Below are 23,263 nucleotides of genomic sequence, written 5' to 3' on the forward strand. Positions count from 1 at the left end.
ATGATTTCTGCTAGTTGGAGCAATGCACCAAGAGGATCGTCCAAAGAGAGAAAAATCTTCTTTGGTTGAGGTTTTTCCTATATTGATGCAATTTCAGTTAAAATGAAATATAATTTAAGTTTGAATATAATAAACATGTAAACATAAAAATTTAGTATATCTGTGGGTTTAAGAGTCTGTATCGGGGGGTCAGAAACAACTAAATCTCTAGGTCAGGCGAGGAAACATTGGAATGTCTGTCCCATAGTATATACCTCATTTGTTGGCACAAGAACTAAAGCAAACGGCATGAGAACCTTCTCTACCATGACCTTAACCTCATCCTTTGATAACTCTATGCCATGAAGAACAGTGGCTGCCTCAAATACCTTTCCACGAGCCACTAGTGTCTTCTCTGTACAATCCCAAATATGTAGCTGACATGGATGAGTGTCATCCATGTCATCCCCAGGTGGAGCTAAACAACTCCCATTTCCGCTTCTACCTGTTAGAGTCAACGATTTATTAATGTTATTCAATTATTTTATTAAATAAAATTTATTTAATTCATAACTTATAGAAAAAAAAAAGATTTACCTGTGGGAGGCACAAATGGGTCTAGTTCTGTGGAGGATCCACTGCCGAACGGATGCCATAACTCCCAAATTGGCGCATAAGTTCTTCTCTTAACCTCATAGTGATTCTTTCCGTCAATCTTTCTTCATAATCAACACTATGACTACATGAAGACTGATGAGAGGAGGAACAAAAAAATTTGGCATATGCCGACTCCTGATCCAGCACCATACACACGTCCAGGGTGCTCAAGTCGTCCAATTGCAGCAGCAAGTATGTCATGACGACCTTCTGGAGTGAATCCTCCTTGGGAGCTTTGCTCAACCAACAAATCTTGTAATTTAACCAAAAAATTTATAAAAAAATACAATATAAAACATGAAGGAGCTATTTATATAAGAATTGCATCTTACAATTTTCTTAAAGATTTCTCGTGTAGATTCAGAAGTGTAGTTGCCCGATGTGTGTAGACGGGCTTACTTCCACTTTTGAGGACGTGATGGTGGTGAAGGAGGCTCAGTATCTTTACCTTCAAAAGGTGGGGGCCTAGATTTTTTCTTTTCTGACATTATCTTCTCTTCAAGTTTTCTATTCCTACCACAAGATAATATGTTTTGAACACTTATGCTTTGAACCTTTTTTCTCTTTTCCTGTAACATATAAAACCCACTTTATGAATTAGTTAAAAAAATTTCATAATTATCAATTGTGCAATTGATGATTTCAAATAAATATATCTGTCATCCCTCACATGTCTGAAGCTCAAGAAACTGACGCCATGTGTCTTCATCAATCCAAGTGTATTTTAACAATGGATTTTCATCCTTTTTAGATCCGAAGACATACCTAGATGATAGAGGCCGTACCCCACCAAATTAAAACATATTAAATGCAGTACATGAAAGTGAACCAAGTCGTCTCCCAACGACCAATATTTTCATTCAAAGCGAATTTTCCAGATGAACACAACAATAAAACACAGGGGGGGGGGGGTTGGCAGACAGATTCGGAATGCTAATCAATAGATTAATTTAAATGCTACAGTGACTAAAACCGTATTGACATCCCTGATTCAAATGCAATTTCACTTATCATAGGCCACCAAATTAACACCAACCCTGCCTTGTCTCAATCCACTAGATAATAATTCACTAAGCGAAAATTACAATCTAGCTTCATTATGCAATTAAGCAATGCACACATCCTTAAATTCGTGACAGCCAAGCTACATACATTAAGCATGAATGTATCTTAAACAAAACACATGCAATTACTCTGTAAATTAAGCATTTACAGATTCACCACATGCATTCCACGAATTCAGAACAAAAACATGGCAGATTTCACAAAACAAGCACAACCTCAAAGCTTCATTGCATTTTTCATCAAGGAGTCAATACACGAATTTAGCTAGACATGGAAATGAGTAATTAAACACTTCAAAACTGAAATCACAAAAATCAGAACCAAGAACCCTAACTTATCAAATCTGAAAACGCAATTTAAGAGCAAAAATAGAGATTTCAAAGCTTAAATGGAATGCAAAACGGTATTGTCATATATAAATGCGAAAACCCCATGAATGGGTATTGTTCCAAGTCAATAAAACCCACAAAACGAATTCAAAACGTAAAACCCTCAATGGGTGCTGTCAAATATGCATAAAAACGGTAAAAATGAGCTAAAAACGTGAAAAACCGCAAGGTGGGCGTCCATCGAAGCTTGGAGAACGAAAATGGAGGTTTTGAAGAGAGGTTGAAGATGATGGAGCGGCTGCACACCTCATGCAAACCTAATTCGCGTGGTCATATCACCCTTGCCACTCATAATTACAAAACTGCCACTACGCCACTCAGATTTACAAAAATGCCACTCTAGGTCTCAAATGTTGACCCATTGACTTTGCTGACGTGGAAATGACATGGAAATGATGTGGCAATGATGTGGAAAGTCTCTTCAACTAAATATTAAAGTCCAAGCTCCAAAATTGCTTCACCCAAATACCTAAAAAATAATTAAAAACAAAAATTAGGCCAAATAATGTGAAATTAGTCCAAATTCGGAACAGTGGCCCAATAAAGTCCCAACAGATGAAAAACACTCTAATGATGAACAATTAAGCACTAATCAACTGTCTAATGGGTGCACAAAGGCTAGTGGAATAGAAGAAAATAATGACTCATCACTAGACGTCAACTTGGTCTTAAAACCACAAAATTTCTCCGAAATTTCTCAACCACCGATTACAAACATTTTTGTTTAAGCTTCGCCACATTTGGAATATCAAATGTTAGCTATAATATAGAAAATTTCATCAATAATAATTAACATATTATCAGCAAAATCAAAGTATTACGTTAATAACATTAATATTAGTTACCAATAAATCCTGCCATATCATTTCCCGATCAACTTCAGTGACAAGATCAAAAGATAAAGGATTGATATTCTCTCTCGTGCCAACATTCCTAAATAGCTTTTGAAGACATCCGCATAATGACCACTAAGCATTCCAGTGTCAACGTTAATATCAACAGGTGTTTTCTAACCATTAGCTCTTTTAATCAAGAGCTATCTCAACCTAGTGGCTCCTCTGGTGGGTCTCTTAGCAGGTGCTTCATCCTCTGATGAACTATGATGTTCATCCATATATCTGTGAAATGAAAACATCACAAAACATTAATAAGCAATATATAAAATCATATATAAAACATTATTTAAGAAAACAACTAAATTTTAACAAGAACACGAAATTCATACATAAAGTTATTGATTGGTCATATGTATATTCCTTCATCGTGACATTCTCGAATTGCATGTGTAACACCCCAATTTTGGGATGTCACGGAATATTAGAAAATTTTTACGTTTAGCGGAAAAGGAATTAACATTGAAAATGTAGTTAATAAAAACTTTTAATTTAATTTAAATTACATAATTCAAAACGTCACTTTGTCAAAAACTTCCAATAACATTTGGAATAAAAGAAAATTATATAATTTATAGTATTTGATTTAAAACAACTAAATATATTATAAAAACTCCCAAGTCCATCCCAGCCTCTCGTCAATCTACTTCATGCCAAGATTATCTTCTCCCGTATAACACACCACTTAGACGATCATCGCACATACAACAAACACAAACAAACAAATAGGGGTAAGCTAACCATAAACAATGATATTCATAAAAGAAATTCATAAATAAAATTTGTCCAATAATACTCAACGTCGCATTCAAGTAACACGGAAACTTTATGATCACAATCCATCCTTGGTTTGAACTCACAAACCCCAAATCCAAACAATCATACTAAACCAAACATAACATCACATTCATCTAAAATCTTCATTAAATTCCACCAAGAACTTTCAAGCAAGGCAAAACACTCTCAACATGCAACACATGAGAATTACATATTGCCAACAAAATATACACCATCACATCAGGCATGGGAAATAAACCATAACATAAATCCATCAACTTATCAAATAATACAATGAACCCAACGAGTGACATTCATTCAACCATAGTATACAAACGATTTAGGATTTTAAAAATAAAGCTGCGACTTGTGTAAAACTCCAAAAATTATGTATTTATATTCAAATTAAAGATGATTGAATCAAGAATCAAATGCAACAATAACCAACTTAATTGAATAACTATAGAGAAAGTTATGCACCAAACAAGCAACAAAGGTCAATGTTGTCAACAACCAAACTACCAGGACCTTGCGATATAAACTGCTCTAACTACCAATCTCCGATTCAAGATCCGACCGGTCAAAGTCAAGAACTATGTGTTAAGAATCCATTGTTAAAGTTTTAGCTCGATCCAACGGTTAACGAAGTAAAAATCGTCATTTTACGAAACGTGTGCAGTGTAGGAAAATGATAAACAAATGAACCAAGATTGATGGTGGTTTCAAAACGAGAATGAGAAAAAGAACCTGCACCATGAAGGGAAAACAACCATCATCCCATGCAACTTAAAGGCTTATAAAGGAAACCATGTGGGTCCCTTCATAAAGCCTCCTCATGTAGGGTTGTTATAAAGAATAAAAAGAAAGAACTTAAAAGAAAGGCAAAATGGAAGGAAGAGAAAACTAGCATGCATATGTTTACGTGAAAGAGAATAGAAAAGAAAGAAGGAGAAAAGCCTATCCATGAAAGAAACTGCTGCACCTTGAACTTGGGAAATAATTCCCCCTTCGGCCCCACTAATAAATATTAGATAGATGACTTTGTTCCACAAAGAGCCCCGGATACTGGTGCAATGAAAACAACCTCGTGACAATGGAAACATAAAATATGCATGCTGTAACAAGAACCCAATAACTAAACACTTGATATGAAGGAACGGTATCCAAAATAACACTGTGACAAGAACCCAGTCTTACGTGCTCATTATAAAGGAACCAAAACCAAATCTCTGTGTGTGACACCCGCACTCAATAATGGATTCTCAAGCATTTACATGAAAAGAGATTGGCCAAAAGAAGAAAAAGAAGATTAACCCATTAACCAATGAACCTCATGCATGCTACACCCACAACAAACCAAGCTTAGAAATAATTGAAAGTAACCCAACCTCATGCAACAACAAAACGCACTACTACTTACGTAAGGGTCTATACCCAAGACGTAAAGAAGAAAAACACATGGCTTGAGGCGCCATGGTAGTCAAGCAACGTGTGTGTGAATAGCAGCAAAGAATGCAAACGCTACACTACACTTCTTCCGCCCACCCTGCACCATCAAATTAAATCTGAAACCTATGCGGTCCCCACCCAAAATCTAAAGAATGGGTAGTAGCTTCACGTTACAGTTGGAAAGCTTCAAGCATTTAAACAAACGGAAATCAAGGCTGCAAATGTAAAGAGAAAAAAAAATGGTTTTCAAGGACCTTAAAAGCTATCCCACATCCATTCCAAAACATTGCACACATAATTGTTTGAAAACCAGCAAGCATAAAAGGATACTCCCATCTAACAAAGTTTAATGAAAGTTTAGAAAAGAGAACCACCAAACAAGGCAAAAATATCAAGTTTTCATGCAGAGAAACAAGCCATCCACGAAAATTTAATAGACAAGGTTGGCTTCCCCTACACTACACATGAAAATTTAATAGACAAGGTTGGCTTCCCCTACACTACACATGCATACTTTTCAAGTTTCATTCATCAAGCAAACAAAATAAAGAGAAAAGAACAAGAGAAGAAAGCAAGGTTGGCTTCCTCTACCTTATTAGCAACCTCCAACCTAGATTCCCTTTCTGCCGTAGTCTCTTCCACGGTTCCTCTCTCGTCTACTCCTCTTCCCTTTTTCTCACATTTTAGAAATCCTAAAATTGTTATATCTCCTCCTCTAAAACATTACCTTTTAATCTATAACTAATTCATCTTAATCTTTTCCGGTAAAATCTTAAAAATAAAATCAAAAGCCGTTTTTATTTTCTTTAGAATAAGTGGCAACCAAGCAAATAAATAAAAAAATCATAAGCAAGAGTGAATATTGTTGTGACGGAAAAAGAAATAAAAGGAGAAAAAGAATGCAGATATAACCACTGCAGCATGTAGTTTACCTATGACACAAACTTCAGGAGAGAGAAAGCTAAAGAATTTTTTGTGGGCCCCACCAGAAAGAAGAAAAAGAAAAAGAAACACAATTTAGACATTTTAATGCTACCTAAAATAGAACCCTTGAGTCTTTGCACAAAGATACGCACACAGACAACCAAGCCAATTGCTTTCTCATAACATTTTGTGCATTAATACAATATAAACACATATGTGCAACATTATATATGTTGTTAAAATTTAAAATAAATAAAACAATAATTTACATCACTTAAATAATTACTTAAATAATTATTGTAAATACCACAATAACTTAAATCACTCAAATAATAATTATTTCATAATTCATAATTTAATAACCTAATTAAATTAAATCAACAATATTAATCAAGCCATTAATTTTTCCCATGTTTTTCCCTTTAATCTAATTTTTCCTGGGTCTTACAACATGTACATCATCAACTAGAGGGATTTCATCAACATTGATCGTTCTTCTAAATGGGTGGGTGACAACAATATTAAGATCACTCAGATTCTCTTCATTAGGATCAATCTTTTTTTTTAATGAAGAGTGACAAACCAATGTTCAGATGCAGGATCTTTAACATAGAAAACCTAAGATGCTTGTTGTGCCATGATAAATGGCTCGTCTCGGTAACCCACTTTTCGAAAATCAACTAGACATTCCTGATTCATCCATTTTGACACCACTCTTATTGTCAACCCACTTACATTTGAACAGTGGAATAGTAAACATGGTATAATCAACCTCTCATATCTCTTGTATTACAGCATAGTATGTCATTGATCCAAATACAGGATTTTGATCTTGAGATGTAGAAAATTGTAGCGACTTAGCTTCAAGACTGACTCCACTATTTTGTATTGTGCTTTTATCATCCAGAGACTTCGTATAAAATGTGTTATTATTGATTTCATAACCTGTACAATAGATGACATCAAATTCCACCCATTCGCTAACCACATCAAAGTCTCAGAACATTGCGAAGCTTTCAAAATCTCAGATTTAAACCAAGGCATGAATGTTCTATTATGCTCCATCAAATGCCATTTATGTGATTGTGTTAGATTGTTCTCTTTCACAATGACTTTGTGTGCAGATAAGTAAGGCATTACCTCATCTGCGTTGTTCAATATGTATAGGTGTGCTTGCATCAACTCTTTGCGATCTTTGCGATCTTTGCTAACCACACTCAGACCTCGGATGTTGTTACTTATAGAACACTTGTTCAACCATGATCTCTGAGGAACTCCTATCGGTTTTGCTTTTGCCATGTAATTTGAACAAAACTCGACACTTTCTTCAGCAATATACCTTTCGATCATTGAAGCTTCTGGACGATATTGATTTTTCACATATCCTTTCAAAATATTCATGTAACGTTCAATGGGATACATCCATCTTAAGTATACTGGTCCATAAAACTTGATTTCTCTCACTAGATGAACAAGTAAATGTACCATGATGTCAAAAAATGATTGAGGGAAAACATCTTTAGCTGACACAAGATGATAACAATCTCGGCTTGAAGTTCATCTAACTTTAAAGGATCAATGACTTTGCTACAAATTGAAGAGAAGAATGCACACAAACGCGTTATAGTTTGTCTAACATTTTTGGGTAAAATTCCACGAATAGCTACAGGTAACAATTGTTACATTAAGATGTGGCAATCGTGAGACTTTAGGTCAACAAGCTTCAAGTCTTGCATGGACACTAAACTCTGAATATTTGAAGAGTATCCTTGAGGTACCTTGACACTCTTTAAACATAAGCAAAAAATTATCTTCTCTTGTTTGGACATAGTGTAACATGTAGGGGGCAAATAAGTACGCCAACCAACCTCCCTTGGTGCCAAGTCTTCTCGGATCTTCATTTCAACCAAATCCAAACGAGCATTTACTCCATCTTTTGTCTTTCCCTGAATGTTAAGTAGTGTACCAATCAAGCTATCACACACATTCTTCTCTACATGCATGACATCTATGCAATGCTTAACTTGTAACTTCGACCAATATGGAAGATCAAATAATATTGATTTTTCTTCCAAGGGCTCGATGCAGATGACTTCTTGGACGTTTTACAAATACATGATGTACTTTATTAACTTTTTCATGAATTTGAATGTTAGTTAATGGAGTTGGTGCTTTGTCATTCTCTTGATGTCCATTGAATGCTTTCTTTAACCTTCGATAAGGATGATTAGCTTGTAAAAACCTTCGATGGCGATGATACACAGTCTTCCTTCCGTTTTTCAACTGATGAGATGCAGTGTTTTCTTGACATATAGGAAATGCTTTATGACCCTTGACACTGTACCCCGACAGATTACCATAAGTTGGAAAGTCATTAATGGTGCAAAATAACATTGCATGCATCATGGAAGTTTCAGAAGCAACATCATCAAATACTTTAACACCATCAACCCACAATAACTTCAAGTCTACAACTAAAGGATTGAGATATACATCTATGTCATTTCTAGGCTGCTTTGGACCAGATATCAATAGACAACATCATGTATTTTCTCTTCATGCAGAGTTCAGGAGATAAGTTGTAAATCAATAATATAACGGGCCAACAACTATGGTTTGTACTTAAATTACCAAATGGATTCATTCCATTGGTAGCTAAGCCAAAATGAATATTTCTACATTCTTCATCGAACATGGGAAATTCTTGATCAATATTTTTCCATTGCATTGAATCAGCTGGATGACAAAGGAGTCCGTCACATCTTCTCTCAATTGCATGTCATCTAAGGTTTTTAGCGTCTTTAGGATTTGCAAATAAACGCTTAAGTCTGGGCACGATTGGAAGGTACCAGACTACTTTCAAAGCAGATCCTTCCTTCTCTATTTGACCACTAACTTCACTATTTCTTTTCTGCATGTATCGTGATGACCCACACTTTGGACATTTTTTCAAATCTTCAAATTCCTTTCTGTATAATATGCAATCATTAGGACATGAGTGTATCCTTTTATACTCCATACCCATCGAAAAAAGAGTTTTCTTGGCGTCATAGTTTCAAGTGGGTAGAGTATTTCCCCCGGAAAGCATTTCATTCAAGAGCATGAGCAATTCTGTGAAACTTTTATCTGTCCAACCATTGGTCGCTTTCAAATTCATAAATCTTAAAATCGTTGTTAATCGCGTGAACTTAGTTGAACCGGCATACAACGAAGTTTCCGCATCAGCAAACATCGTCTCATATACATGCGCTTGTGCAAAAGCTTCTACGCCAACATCCTTTATCATGTCCTCTATATTATCTTCTTCTACTCGCTCTTCACATCGCTCTTGCCGTCGCTTTTTCATGGTGGAATGGACAACATGTTCAGTTTGAGAAATAGTTGGAAAGTCTATTAATTCGTCGTGCCATGTCCATATTGTATAACTTCTAAGGAAACCATCACAAATAAGATGTTCCCTATCTTGAGTTGCATTCAATTTTCTCTCATTCAAACAGTTGACACAAGGACATCTGAACTTCACCTCATCATCACTTCTCCCCTCACAACGTTGCGCAAATTTTATAAATTCTTCTACTTCATTATCATACCTAGCGTTGATACGTGGTAAATTAATCCAATCTCAATCCATATTGAAATTGCGTGAACAATTTCAGTAATCTTTGAATCAATGTTCATCTCGTAATCAAGTTGTAACCCTATCCCATTTAAGAAGAACCACTTTCTTTATTTTATTGGTACATATTACTTTTAAAATACATATCTTAAATTTCACAAAATTTTGCCAGCATTTCGTATTAGCCGTCAAGATACACGAAATGAAAGTGATTACAAACCACAATAAAATATGCACCTGAAGATCAATACAAAACACAATTGACAAATATTCATGACTTTTAAGATATGTATTTTAAAATATATATGCACTTATAAACTACTAGAAAGTGATTAATCTTCTTAAACTGTCCAATCGGACAATTCAAGATTCAATACATTTAAATTATTAGTATTGTATCCCCTTATATCTAATTTTAGAAAAATATGTAGTTTCTTCAAAATGAAAACTGGGGGCAATACATAATTTTCGTATTGAATCTCAAACGGGAAACTAAGGCTAACTCATAGTATATACAAAAAATCCAAACAATTTGAATTCCAATGAAAATCAATACTTGCAATAATCGAAACTAAAAATTAATATATACAAAATGGAAAACGAAAGAAAAACGAGTTGGAAACTTACCTTGGAGGAACAGCGGTATGACAGTTGTCGGAAAAATCGAGAAGGAGGTGCACGAAATGGCCGTGCACAAAATAGCTATGCACGAAATGGAGGTGCAGCACCAGCGGAGGCGACGCCGCGACGGTGGCCGGAGGAGCGTGGTGGCAGCGACGGAGGAGGGTGGTGGCAACGACAGTGGCAAGGAGAGTGACGAGAGAGTTCGCGAAGGTGACAGGAGGTGCAACATAGAGGGGGTTTGATAGAGGTCGTACCCCACCAAATTAAAACATATTAAATGCAGTACATGAAAGTGAACCAAGTCGTCTCCCAACGACCAATATTTTCATTCAAAGCGAATTTTCCAGATGAACACAACAATAAAACACAGGGGGGGGTTGGCAGACAGATTCAGAATGCTAATCAATAGATTAATTTAAATGCTACAGTGACTAAAACCGTATTGACATCCCTGATTCAAACACAATTTCACTTATCATAGGCCACCAAATTAACACCAACCCTGCCTTGTCTCAATCCACTAGATAATAATTCACTAAGCGAAAATTACAATCTAGCTTCATTATGCAATTAAGCAATGCACACATCCTTAAATTCGTGACAACCAAGCTACATACATTAAGCATGAACGTATCTTAAACAAAACACATGCAATTACTCTGTAAATTAAGCATTTACAGATTCACCACATGCATTCCACGAATTCAGAACAAAAACATGGCAGATTTCACAAAACAAGCACAACCTCAAAGCTTCATTGCATTTTTCATCAAGGAGTCAATACACGAATTTAGCTAGACATGGAAATGAGTAATTAAACACTTCAAAACTGAAATCACAAAAATCAGAACCAAGAACCCTAACTTATCAAATCTGAAAACGCAATTTAAGAGCAAAAATAGAGATTTCAAAGCTTAAATGGAATGTAAAACGGTGTTGTCATATATAAATGCGAAAACCCCATGAATGGGTATTGTTCCAAGTCAATAAAACCCACAAAATGAACTGCCCAAGACATAAAACGAATTCAAAACGTAAAGCCCTCAATGTGTGCTGTCAAATATGCATAAAAACGATAAAAATGAGCCAAAAACGTGAAAAACCGCAAGGGGGACGTCCATGGAAGCTTGGAGAACGAAAATGGAGGTTTTGAAGAGAGATTGAAGATGATGGAGCGGCTGCACACCTCATGCAAACCTAATTCGCGTGGTCATATCACCCTTGCCACTCATAATTACAAAACTGCCACTACGCCACTCAGATTTACAAAAATGCCACTCTGGGCCTCAAATGTTGACCCATTGACTTTGCTGACGTGGAAATGACATGGAAATGATGTGGCAATGATGTGGAAAGTCTCTTCAACTAAATATTAAAGTCCAAGCTCCAAAATTGCTTCACCCAAATACCTAAAAAATAATTAAAAACAAAAATTAGGCCAAATAATGTGAAATTAGTCCAAATTCGGAACAGTGGCCCAATAAAGCCCAACAGATGAAAAACACTCTAATGATGAACAATTAAGCACTAATCAACTGTCTAATGGGTGCACAAAGGCTAGTGGAATAGAAGAAAATAATGACTCATCAGGGTTCGCGTTTGCGCTCGCGTTCGCGTTTGCGTGGTTGTAGTGGTCGGAGTTGGTCGGAGAGTGTGGTGGCAGTGGTTGCAGTGGAGAGAGAAGAGAGAGTGTTGTAGAGGCACGGGGAAGAAGAAGAGAAAGGGGGTTCGCGAAATTGAGCCATAAATAAACCCTTTGGCTTCGGTTCCCTTAACAACCAAAGCATATAACCCCATTTGGCACCGGTTAACTGCCACCCGAGGCCAAACACCTAACGGCTAGTGGCACTTTTGAAAAATGTTGTCTCATTTTTCGCTTCGGGTCTTTGGAACCGAGGCATATAACCTTCTTTGGCACCGGTTTTGGGCGAACCAAAGCCTATAACCTTCTTTGGCTTCGGGCGTTAGTTGAACCGAGGCATAAAACTTGCCTGGAATTGCAAAAATGTCACTGTGCCATTATATGCTTCAGTTCCTGGCTAACCGAGGCATATAAAGCAAGGTAAAAAGGAATTTCTGCACTAGTGTTCCTTTAATTATGAACCTCGCCATATCCTCGTAATTTGAGTAGACGTGGATTTTCTGTGGACATTGGTAAATCCCTCACTCTTCCCAAACCAAGTTGGGTGTCATTGTAGATGGTGGGCCATCGATTTTAACTTTCCTTTTTAAGAAGGATTTTTTATTCTTTCTAAAGGCATGGTCACTAGGTAAAAACCTACGATGTGGTGTCAAACCAACAATTTTCCCCCCATTTTCTAATGTAAATGCTTTTGAATGCTCCATACAATGTGGACATGCCAATTTACCTTGAGTACCCTAGTCAGACAGCATTCCATATACAGGGAAATCATTTATAGTCCATATTAAACTGGCTCTCATGATAAAGTTCTTCTTTCTTGAAATATCTTATGTTTCTACATCAATCCACAACTTCTTTAGATCGTCCACCAAAGGTTTGAGATACACATCAATTCCTGCCTTTAGATTGCGTGGACCACGTATACATAAATGGCTTTGTCATGCACATTTCAGGAGGAAGATTGTACGGGGTGATAATTGCTGGCCAACAAGAATAAGGGATTGTTGATTGAATGAATGGATTAAATCCATCAAAGCATAAACCCAAATGTACATTGGGTGGATCAACTGCAAAGTCTGGATGTAGCCGATCAAAATGCTTCTAAGCTTCACCATCTAAGGGATGACGTAACATGCCTGTGCTACTTCTATTTTCACGATGCCAAGACATGTGACTAGTAGTTTCCATTTATGCAAACAGTCTCTTGAACCTTGGAATTATAGGTAAATAGAACATTGTTTTCATTGGAACAAGTTTTTTTGTGTTTGCTCCTGTGTTCCAATCATGATACCTTGGCATATCACTAAATTTGCAACGTATAAGTGCAATATCATTTTTCTCATATTCATTATCGTAAAACAACATTGAACCTTGTATACAACAATCAATCCTTCTAGCAGTCAATCCAAACTTTGATACTAATCGTTTAGCATCATAATAATTTTTAGGTAAAGCTTTATTCATCGGTGTTACATCTTGAAGCCTTTTTGCTATAAAATCTAGACATTCGTAAAGGACATTCCAATTCTACTTGCATGTTAAAAGTCTAACACAGATTGATAATTTAGACTCTAATGATCCTTCAAATAATGGTTCATTTGACTTGACTAAAAGATTATAAAATCATTGAGTTGCTTCATTCAGAGGCTCTTCGAAGTTTGTTTCTGGTATTTCAAATGACCCATGTTGTCTAAGAGCATCACACAACATGTCATGCAACGAGTTAAATGTGTGTCCTTCAGTCACATGTATACGACTTCCTGAAGCATCGTCAACATGATGGGAAATATTCTCTATGGCATCCCCGTGATCAATCGAAATAAAGTAGTCAGGCATAAAGCCATGCTTGTAGAGGTGGAGCTTGATTGTTTTAACATCATAAATCCTTGTACACTCACATTTAATGCATGGGCATTAAGTTACCTTTCATTAACATAACTTTCTTGTTGACAAACTATTTCGACAAACTCTTCAACCCCAACTATGAAAGTAGGTTTCAAACCTCTTCTACCTTTATATACCCTATCATACATCCAACCACGACTTGAAGGAAATAAAGTCATGATCTGTGTATTTAAAGAAGTTATGTATATATTAGATCACAATGTTCAAATCATTCCCTACACATTTGAATATCTTTATGTTAACTATCTTTATGATAATCATCAATAATTAGCATCGATATAGTATAACATAAACCTCTAAGAACCTAAGGATGGATTGCTTTTAGAAAATATTAACAAAACATGAAATCAAATATTCATCGTTGATGAAAACAGTGGTAACTTGTCAAGAAATAAATTAAAATGGATATTGATTGTTGAAATTTGAACTGCAACAAGTGGTAGAATCATTAAAACTTACAAATGTTTAAAACAGCATGTTAGACACAACAATTCGTTCACAAATTCTTTCGAACATTATTTAGTAATTAGGAACCATTTAATTTAGCAGAAGAAATATGTACATTACATAAGAAATAGAAACATCAACTTAATTTTCAGTTACTAAATAGAATAATCAAGATGACCATGATCTAAAGTTAAAAAATAGGAAAAGTAGCAAATGAAATCTTAGATATCTATGATCACTAGATTTTTAGTATGTTCTATGCTACTTTTAGAAGTAAAAAATATTAACTTTTTGGCCTTGGTATTGAGGAAACTTCTTGGAAGGTTAATTTTTACATGTTTTTCACACACATTCTATTGTTTCATCATGAGGCAGAAACCAAATACACGTTTTATGTATCTATAGTATGATTTCAGCTTTTTGTAGGAAGTCCAAATGAAATAACAGTATATCTTTGCCCTTTCCTCTAATTCTGAGATGAAAAATTAAGATTATGACCTTTTTTCAATTACAAATTTTGTCTTAAGTTTTTCAATCTTCAAAATAAAATCAATTGAATTCTCTATTTCAGAAAAATAAAAAGAGACGAAAATCATAGATAAAAAAAGTGGGTTTAGTGGGTCTAGTCCAATAGTAGACTCTTAGCAGATTCAACCAAAAATCCACAATCATCATAGCAACAAAAAGCTATTAAAGATTAAATTGTATATAAGATAAACCAAGCATTTACCTTAATTTATCTCAGACTCAAGCAATTAATCTCATGAAGGTCTCTTCGAATCTGAACTTTGATCATCCAAATCTACATAAGCACATTTTAATCATAAACACAGGATAACAAACATAGAAACAAGAGATTACGAACTTTGTGAGTTTTAAGTAGTGAGTTTTAGAAGTTCTTTTACGAGTCAGGTTTTGAGTCTTCCTTTGATCACTTTTAATTAATTAGGACTTGTATGGATGGTTCTAGTTTATGTTTTAGGAGTCTTTTATAGATTTTGTATCTTTTCTCCTTCATCATTTTCACTTTCATGATGTGCTTATGTGTAGAAAAATCTGATTTAAGTGTGAAAGTGAGGCCAATATGATATAGCATAATTGAGTAGTTGTGTGTGTGATTTGTTTTTTGTTAGTTAGTATTTTAGAAGTCTATACATTATATATAACTAATTATATTAGTTCTATAACTATTTTTCCTGTTGTTTTAGTGTTATTTATTGTTATGATGACTTATTTTAGAAGACTTATTTTGTAGATAACACCATGTGAGCCGAAAATGATGAGGCATAAGTTGGGAAAGGAAAGCAAGTCACACTATGAGTCAAAATCAAAAGAGAATTTTGCTGATGTGCATGTTTGTAGAAAAATGGAAAAAATAAGTCTTATGGATATTCAGTGTTTCTTCAACTCTAGTCTTAGAAAATTATCTTAGCATTCCTAGCAATTAGAACTCTAGTTTGGTCACTTATTCTTAAAATCTTAGTTTCATTAGGAGAATTAGTCTAGTTAAGTAGCTTGTTAGGCATTTTTCATAGAATTAGGGTGACTAACTTGTGTGATTATTTTTTTTTATGTAGCAAAAGTGAATCAAAGGCATTCAAGGACAGTTGATGGAGGTTTGATTGAGAAGCTAGCTAGGTCAATGCACTAATACAGAAAGGAGTTTTGGCAGCGGTTATTTTTGCCATTCTGCCCCGGTTCTAGAACCGAGGCATATTAGAGCGATGCATAAAAGAGTCAGTTTTAGACCTCGGGTCTTAATCGAAGTACAAACTTCATATTATGCCTCGGTTCTGTTGAGAACCGAAGCCATATAGGCATTCAATTTTGAAATAAAAATTGCTTTTTGGCTTCACAAAAAAGACCTAAACAACGGCAGAAAAAAATGAAGATTTTGGGTTTGAGGTCACAAAACGTTCCCTGAAAAACACCAATGGCCAATCCAATCCCTTCCACATGCTTCATCACCTTTCTCGCAGTGCCAATCCTCACCAGCAGCAACTCCGCCATCTTCATCGCTGGTCCACGAGTCTGTCCACAAGAGCCCCCTCGCTCTTTGCTCCACGAACACAAACACCGTCGACTTCCCCACTTTCCTCAGCGTGGCAGCACCCTGAATATCTACCCTAAGAACAAAAATAGCAGAAAAAAAAGTAAAGCAATAAAACCTAAACAAAACGCAAAAAAAAAATTATATATAGAGAAAAAGCGAGAAAAAAAAAAGATTTGGAAAACGCTAACCAAACGCATTTTTTGGTTTTTGCCAAAAAGGGGTGGCTTGCCAACAAGAAGGTGGTGTTACGACGGTAGCTGTCTAGAGAAGGATGCATGCAGGAGGCTTGATGGAAACGGAGAAGAGTGGCTGACAGCGAGAGAAACTAGAAACTTTGGAGGAAGAAGACGAACAGTGACATTGCGCCTCTACAATTTGCAAAATCACAAAATTACACTAGTGACAGGCTTTATAGCCTCGGTTATTCAAAAAACCGAGGCCTAAAGTGGCTCAATGGCCTCAGTCAAAGGGGACCCAAAGCCAAAGGGGGCGGCGTTGATGAAATTTTTAAATTAGGGTTTCAAGGCAGGGTTATAGGCTTCGGTTCTATTTTAACCGAGGCCTAAAACTGTCCAATATTGCCTCGGTCGAAAAGCAACTGAGGCCAAATGTGTTCTCGTTGGCACCAATTTTAAAATTTTCATTTCTGGGCTACCTAATAGGCTTCGGTTCTTAAGGAACCGAGGCCTAAAGCTGCTTACGGCACCGGTTGTTTGAAGAACCGAAGCAATATAGGTTGCTGAAATTGTAAAATTGCCACCGTCTCCTTATATAGGCTTCGGTTCCGCCACAACCGAGGCCTATAAGATAATGTAAAATATCAAATTTGCACTAGTGATGGAAAAATTGGCATTTGTGATGGGCGAGAAGGCCAAAGGTTGCAATGTTGACTTCACAGTTGACATTTTGGAAATCAACTCCTTTGGTGCTACTAGCTTTTGGAGACTCTTAAGTACTATTAAATACACTTGATGGAATATTAGAGTTGGGAAGGAAGAAAGAATTTTGCGTTATGACAAGTGGCAAGTAGGTTAGAATTAGAACTTTGACATTGAATTTCCTTTTTTGAACATATTAACTAACCCTTGTAAACATCAAAAAATTTTCACTTTAATATTAATAGAGTGTGACTTCAGGATAGTGTGACTTCAGGACCAAAACTTTAACCTTCTCACCAACAATAAAGCCAAGCTAGGATCTCAAATGTGAAGCAGACAATCTCAAATGAAAGTTGTACCTGTAATAAGAAGTACCAAAATAGCAGCTTTCTAAGTGTAGCACTTGGGGAATTAGAAGAAAGCTCATTGACAGCATCAAATCTCTTGGCATATGAGAACCATTCAACCCTTTACTAAGAAATAACAAAGCAATAACAGCTCAAATTTAAAACTGTAATCATGATTTCAGGCTTGACAAGCTGTGAGGCAACAAGGAGGCAAGAGAAAAGCTGGAGCAGCAATGTGTCTGTTTTTGTATGTATGAGTGACTATGTGATATTTAGAGAGAGAGATATGTATGTTCATATTATAATATACAAATATTTTTTTCATTTGTATAATACTAACACTTACTGTAGTTGATTGTATTTTGTACATATCGTCGTTGCTTTACTGTAATGTGGGAAAGGATATATAGAAGAGAATGGGACCACAAAGATGTATAATAATAAAAACAAATGATACTCAACATGAGCCAATGTAGGCCAGTGAACAAGATATTCCAGACAAGCTCTTGCAGGACTTAATCAAGATATGCATCAGCAATCAAAGTTAGTGCTTATTTACTATACCACCAACAACTTCTTCTCTTTAAACATTTTTCGTTTTTCAAACACATCAGAAACCAATTTCAGTTGTTGGATTCCTTTATTTCTCTTTGCATCAAGTATTTCAAATTATATGCCTATTTCCTCGTATCATACACATTCTTCTTCCCTGCCTGAAAAATTTTCTCAGCAATTCTTTTCTTACTCTCAAAATATGATTTATAGATTCAACTGATAAGTTGTCAATCTTCAACATGGTCTCTGAGTGGCAAAAAATTAGGTGAGTTTTATTTTCAAAAAGCGCTTTTGGATTTTCGTTATCAGAAAGCTATACTATAATATATTATCACATCAAACAACCCTTATATCGTTATTATTATATCAAGTAATATAATAGACCTTTATAATGTCTGAGTTAACAATATCTAATGATTCTATGCATTTCTTTTCATTTTTTTAATTCTCAGTGTTCTTGTTATTAAAGAACCCATTCATCTATGATCAATCTAATCTGATCTGATCGTCAAAGTGAACAAAGAAAATTTGTATATAAAAATTAAAAGAAAACAGTGCAGTTAGGACTTAAGACTCTGATAAGAAAGTTCTAGTACATATATCACTTTCCCCCTAAAAAGGTGAAGGGCAAGAAATACCACACACCTAAACTTTACGACCTTCCTAGCCTTCAAAATTCTGATCCTAAAAAATTAGAACCACACACGTGTCTGTTTGTCGAAATCATGAGTCTGATTATTAAGATTAAGGAGTATCCAACATGCAACAGGCATATATAATGAGACAGAAACTACACCAAACAAAGAAAAGTGATCTCTAATCTCAACAACCCAGTATTATATGGGAAAAGAATACAAATGAATATGAATCCTTTCATGCTAAATTTTCACATGACAACACGAAAAAAAAATGTGTTGTAGTGATTAGAATTTGGCAGCAGAACAGACTTTTCACTTATAGAACTTCACATTGAAATAACTATATGTTTTTCATTTATATGATTACAGGATGCCAACAAATTCAAAATTAAGGATGTAGTGATTAGAATTTGGCAGCAGAACAAACATAATCAAAACATTTAAACTTAAAGTAAAAGCATCATTTGTTAGGATAAACTATTCAAAGTCTCTATATTATAGTTTCTTACAAACCACCAAGTCAAATGCCCATCCTATAGGATTTTTTTTAGTTCACTCCCATGCTATATCACATATCGAGTCTATTAGGCCATTTTATAGTTATTACAATTGAACCACATCTTCAATGAACTAATTCAAGATGCTATATTAGTGCAATCAGAATTATGCAAACAGATAATATCAAAGTGAAGTTACAATCATAAAACACATAATTTTATCATACCGAAAAGCTTTTTCCTTCTTTACACCTTCAAATACATACATGTGCGACACCAAAAGAATGAACATCATAGGTAGTTTATCGAAACAACACGTAGAAAAAGAAGCATGGCATCTTTTAAATCAAAGGCAAACAGATCAAAGATTCAAGGGAGGGAATGGGAAAAGTAAAGCCATATGTAGCCATCACGGCCTTATTCACGAGGATTATTCCCACAGACATAGCCACCAACATACATCCAAAAATGTAAAACCCTAAACCCATCACTTACAATTTTTTTCCGAATTCGCGAAGGGTTTCTGATTCCTTCTCGTGCACAATATTTTTGTTTGTGAAGGGGGTTTTACTTTGTGAACGTGAACCTCGTTTTGGCCAGATTCGGAACGTGAACCTTAACCTCGTCGGCGTTGCTGTGTGGGATTGAGCTCCCTGCCAAGTTGTTGCGTCTGCAATAGAGTGATGTCGATGATGGAGGTTTCCGCTGTGGAGGTTTCGAGTGAGTGAGTGTGCAGGTTTCGATGTCAATTGATTTAACTTAGTAACATAGAAAAAAAATTGTCTAAACGAAAGTAACTTAAAAATATTTTATTTTTAATATAAAATAATAGGATTTTTACATATAAAATATGTTCGTAGGTAAAGTTTTTTAATATAATTTTTATATATTTTTTTATGATATTTGTTATCTACGCAGAATTTCATACACTATTGGAAAATGAGCTTATAATGACAGGTAAAACGAGCTTACTATGATAGGTATTATGGTGTCATAGTTTCAGGAGTCATAGAAAATGCGTGCTTTTTATGACACTGCAGAAACTTGTCATAGTAAGTCAGACTTACTATGATAGGCAGTGCAAACTACGTCATAGTAAGTCAGATTTTTTTTTAATGATTTTTCTATTTTGCCATTTTCCTTTTCATTCAATTTACCTACAAATAACATTCATATCACCAGACCAAACAATTCCAAACCAAACCAAGAACTTGTTGTATACTCTGATTTCAGCGGCCTCTTGATAAACATCAGCATGCTTTCCCCTTAGGCGCTGTAAAGCAGACTCACACTCTTTCCACCGACCAACCTTAGCCTACAGAAGATGACATGTGTTGAATCTAATCATTTAACAAACAGAAGAAAAAACTTGGTTGCTTGTGTGATATGTGTCCAACATGCACTGATGAAAGAGAAAAATTCCAAAAGCTAAAAACAACTCACCAGCCACTTGGGAGAATCAGGGATGAAGGGAAGAGTCAGAAGGTCCACAATAGAAGGAACAGTTCTTGAGATAAAGACAAAAAATTATATTAGTTACTTGGAACCCTTTTTAATTTGGTTTTGTGAAAAAGAGCAACATAAGGAGGGCGAACGGTGCGCAGTGCGCGGAGGACGCATGGATAGATCGCGCGCGGTGTGCGGAGGACGTGCAGACAACTCGCGGACGGTGCGTGGAGGACGCGGGAAAACCTCGCAGATGGTGCGTAGAGGACGCGCATACAGCTTGCGGATGGTGCGCGAAAGATAAGCGGACAGCTCGTGGACGGTGCGCGGAAGATAAGCGGACAGCTCGCGGACGACGCGCAGACAGTGCGGACGGCATGCGAATAGTGCGAAGGACGCGCAGACAGCTCACAGACTGCGCGCGGACGGCATGCGAACAGTGCGGACGGCACGCGAATGACAAGCGGAGGGCGAGCGGAAGGTGAGCGAATGGCGAGCGGAAGGTGAACAAATGTCGTGAGAACGGTGCGCGAATGACTGTTTCGAGAAAGAAAATATGCTTCTGAATGTTGGAGAAAATGGAGACGAGAAAAAGAAAAATAAAAGAGGGAAGGAAAAAATTAGGGTTTTGAAGATATTATGACAGGTTTCCATAAATCTGTCATAATATATTTTTAACATAATTTCAATTTTGCCATCGTGCCCATCTACTATGATAGGTCCTCTGCACTTGTCAGAATACATTTTCCCTTCTCACTTATTATGATAGATTCCTTTTTACCAGTCATAATAATTGTTACTTTTATTACAAAAATGCCACCAGTCAACTTATTATGATAGGTGGCTTATACTTGTCATAATAAGTCGTCATAGATTCCTCTTTTTCCACTAGTGATAGATAATGCTTTATAGAAAACTTTTCACAAAAGTGACTCATGGTTACCTGTGAAACTTTTGTACATCATTTACTTTTCTGTTACCCACAAATGTATACTTTATCTACAACTACTTTTCGTAGATAAAAAAAAATTATCAACGAAACATATTTCATAGATAATTTTTCCTAGATAATAAATTTTTTTTTGTAGTGAATAATAACAATAATAAAATTAACAATAATAATAACAATAACCATAATAAAAACAATAAAAATAATAAAAATAATAATAACAACAACAATAATAATCACAATAATAATAATAAGAATAACAATAATAGCAATAAGAGTACTAATAATAATAATAATAATAATAAAATATATACAATAATAATAACAACAATAACAATAATAATAATAAAGATAACAAGAATAAACAATAATAATAACAATAATAATAATAATAACAACAACAAAAATAACAATAACAAAAATAATAACAATAAAATAACAACAATAATAATAACAAATATAACAATAATAATAATAAAACTAATATTAATAATAATAACAAACAATAATAACAAGAATAAATAATAATAATAATAATTACAATAAAAAATAAAATAACAACAACAATAATAATAATAATAACAATAATAATAATAATAATAACAATAACAATAAAAATAAGAATAAAAATAACAATAATAGTAACAATAATAATAACAAGAATAATAAATAAAAATAATAAATAATAATAATAACAATAACAATAATATTAATAATAATAATAAGAATAAATAATAATAATAATAATAAAATAATACTAATAATAACAATAACAACAAAAATTAATAACAACAATAATAGGAATAACCAATAATAATAATAATAATAATAATAATAATAACAATAAAAATAACATTAATAACAAAAATAACATTAATAACAAAAATAACAACAACAACAACAACAATAATAATAATAATAATAAACAATAATACTAATAATAATTACAATAACAATCATAATAACAATAATAAGAATAAATAATAACAATAACAACAATAATTGTAAAGCCTTTCTTCTTACTGCCTTAAAAGGTTTAGGGCTTGGCCTTTTAGTGGGCCTAAGATCAGCCCACTTGGAGGCTTCAAGACTCTAAGCTGCCCTTTCAGCTCCCATTCTGCTTGTACTTGGCAAACAACTCACTCTCAAACACTTTCTCTTCGGTACAGAGCTCTGCTAGGGTTTTGACTTCCGTCATCTTCAAGCTAACTACTCGACCTTTTTCCTATTCCACTATCCCACCTCACAAATCTGCCCCTAGAGCTGCTGTTGGGTCTTCGAGTCTTTGATAGCCTTCTTCTAGGTAAGGGAAGCTAGGGTTTTCGATTATTTATGTTTTGAGTATGCTTTTCTGAGTTTAAGTCATATTCTTGAGGTGTGTTCGCGGTTTGATTGCTTGGTATTGGTTAAAATGTGATTTTTGGTGTTGTTTCTGCGTTTTGCACGAGTGAACCGTGGTGAACACTGGTTTTCTCGCCCAAGCAAGAGTGTCTCGCCTAGGCGAGACTAACAGAGGCTCGCCTAGGATCTTCT

The 23,263-nt window shown here is 35.0% G+C and overlaps 2 long non-coding RNA genes and 1 pseudogene across 3 annotated transcripts; all 3 read right to left on the reverse strand.

Moving 5' to 3' along the window:
• Nucleotides 1-219: 219 nt before the first annotated feature.
• LOC146886766 (uncharacterized) lies at nucleotides 220-2,136 on the reverse strand. The gene is made up of 3 exons (XR_014994280.1): nucleotides 969-2,136; nucleotides 577-888; nucleotides 220-484 (listed from the first exon to the last, which is right to left on the reverse strand). It is a non-coding gene; the product is annotated as an uncharacterized LOC146886766 (long non-coding RNA).
• Nucleotides 2,137-2,214: 78 nt separating this feature from the next.
• Nucleotides 2,215-11,540, reverse strand: LOC114181072 (uncharacterized). Of its 2 annotated transcripts, none has more exons than XR_014994162.1 (3): nucleotides 10,377-11,540; nucleotides 2,936-3,208; nucleotides 2,215-2,559 (listed from the first exon to the last, which is right to left on the reverse strand). It is a non-coding gene; the product is annotated as an uncharacterized LOC114181072 (long non-coding RNA). The 2 variants fall into 2 exon arrangements; XR_014994163.1 differs by lacking the exon at nucleotides 10,377-11,540 and adding an exon at nucleotides 3,316-5,069.
• A 1,363-nt stretch (nucleotides 11,541-12,903) lies between these two features.
• On the reverse strand, nucleotides 12,904-14,078 carry LOC146886767 (uncharacterized; annotated as a pseudogene).
• Between the last annotated feature and the right edge of the window lie 9,185 nt (nucleotides 14,079-23,263).

The sequence above is a fragment of the Vigna unguiculata genome, chromosome 4, assembly GCF_037176805.1.
Source record: "Vigna unguiculata cultivar grain cowpea cultivar isolate G323 ecotype 2 chromosome 4, ASM3717680v1, whole genome shotgun sequence".
Classification (NCBI taxonomy): domain Eukaryota; kingdom Viridiplantae; phylum Streptophyta; class Magnoliopsida; order Fabales; family Fabaceae; genus Vigna; species Vigna unguiculata.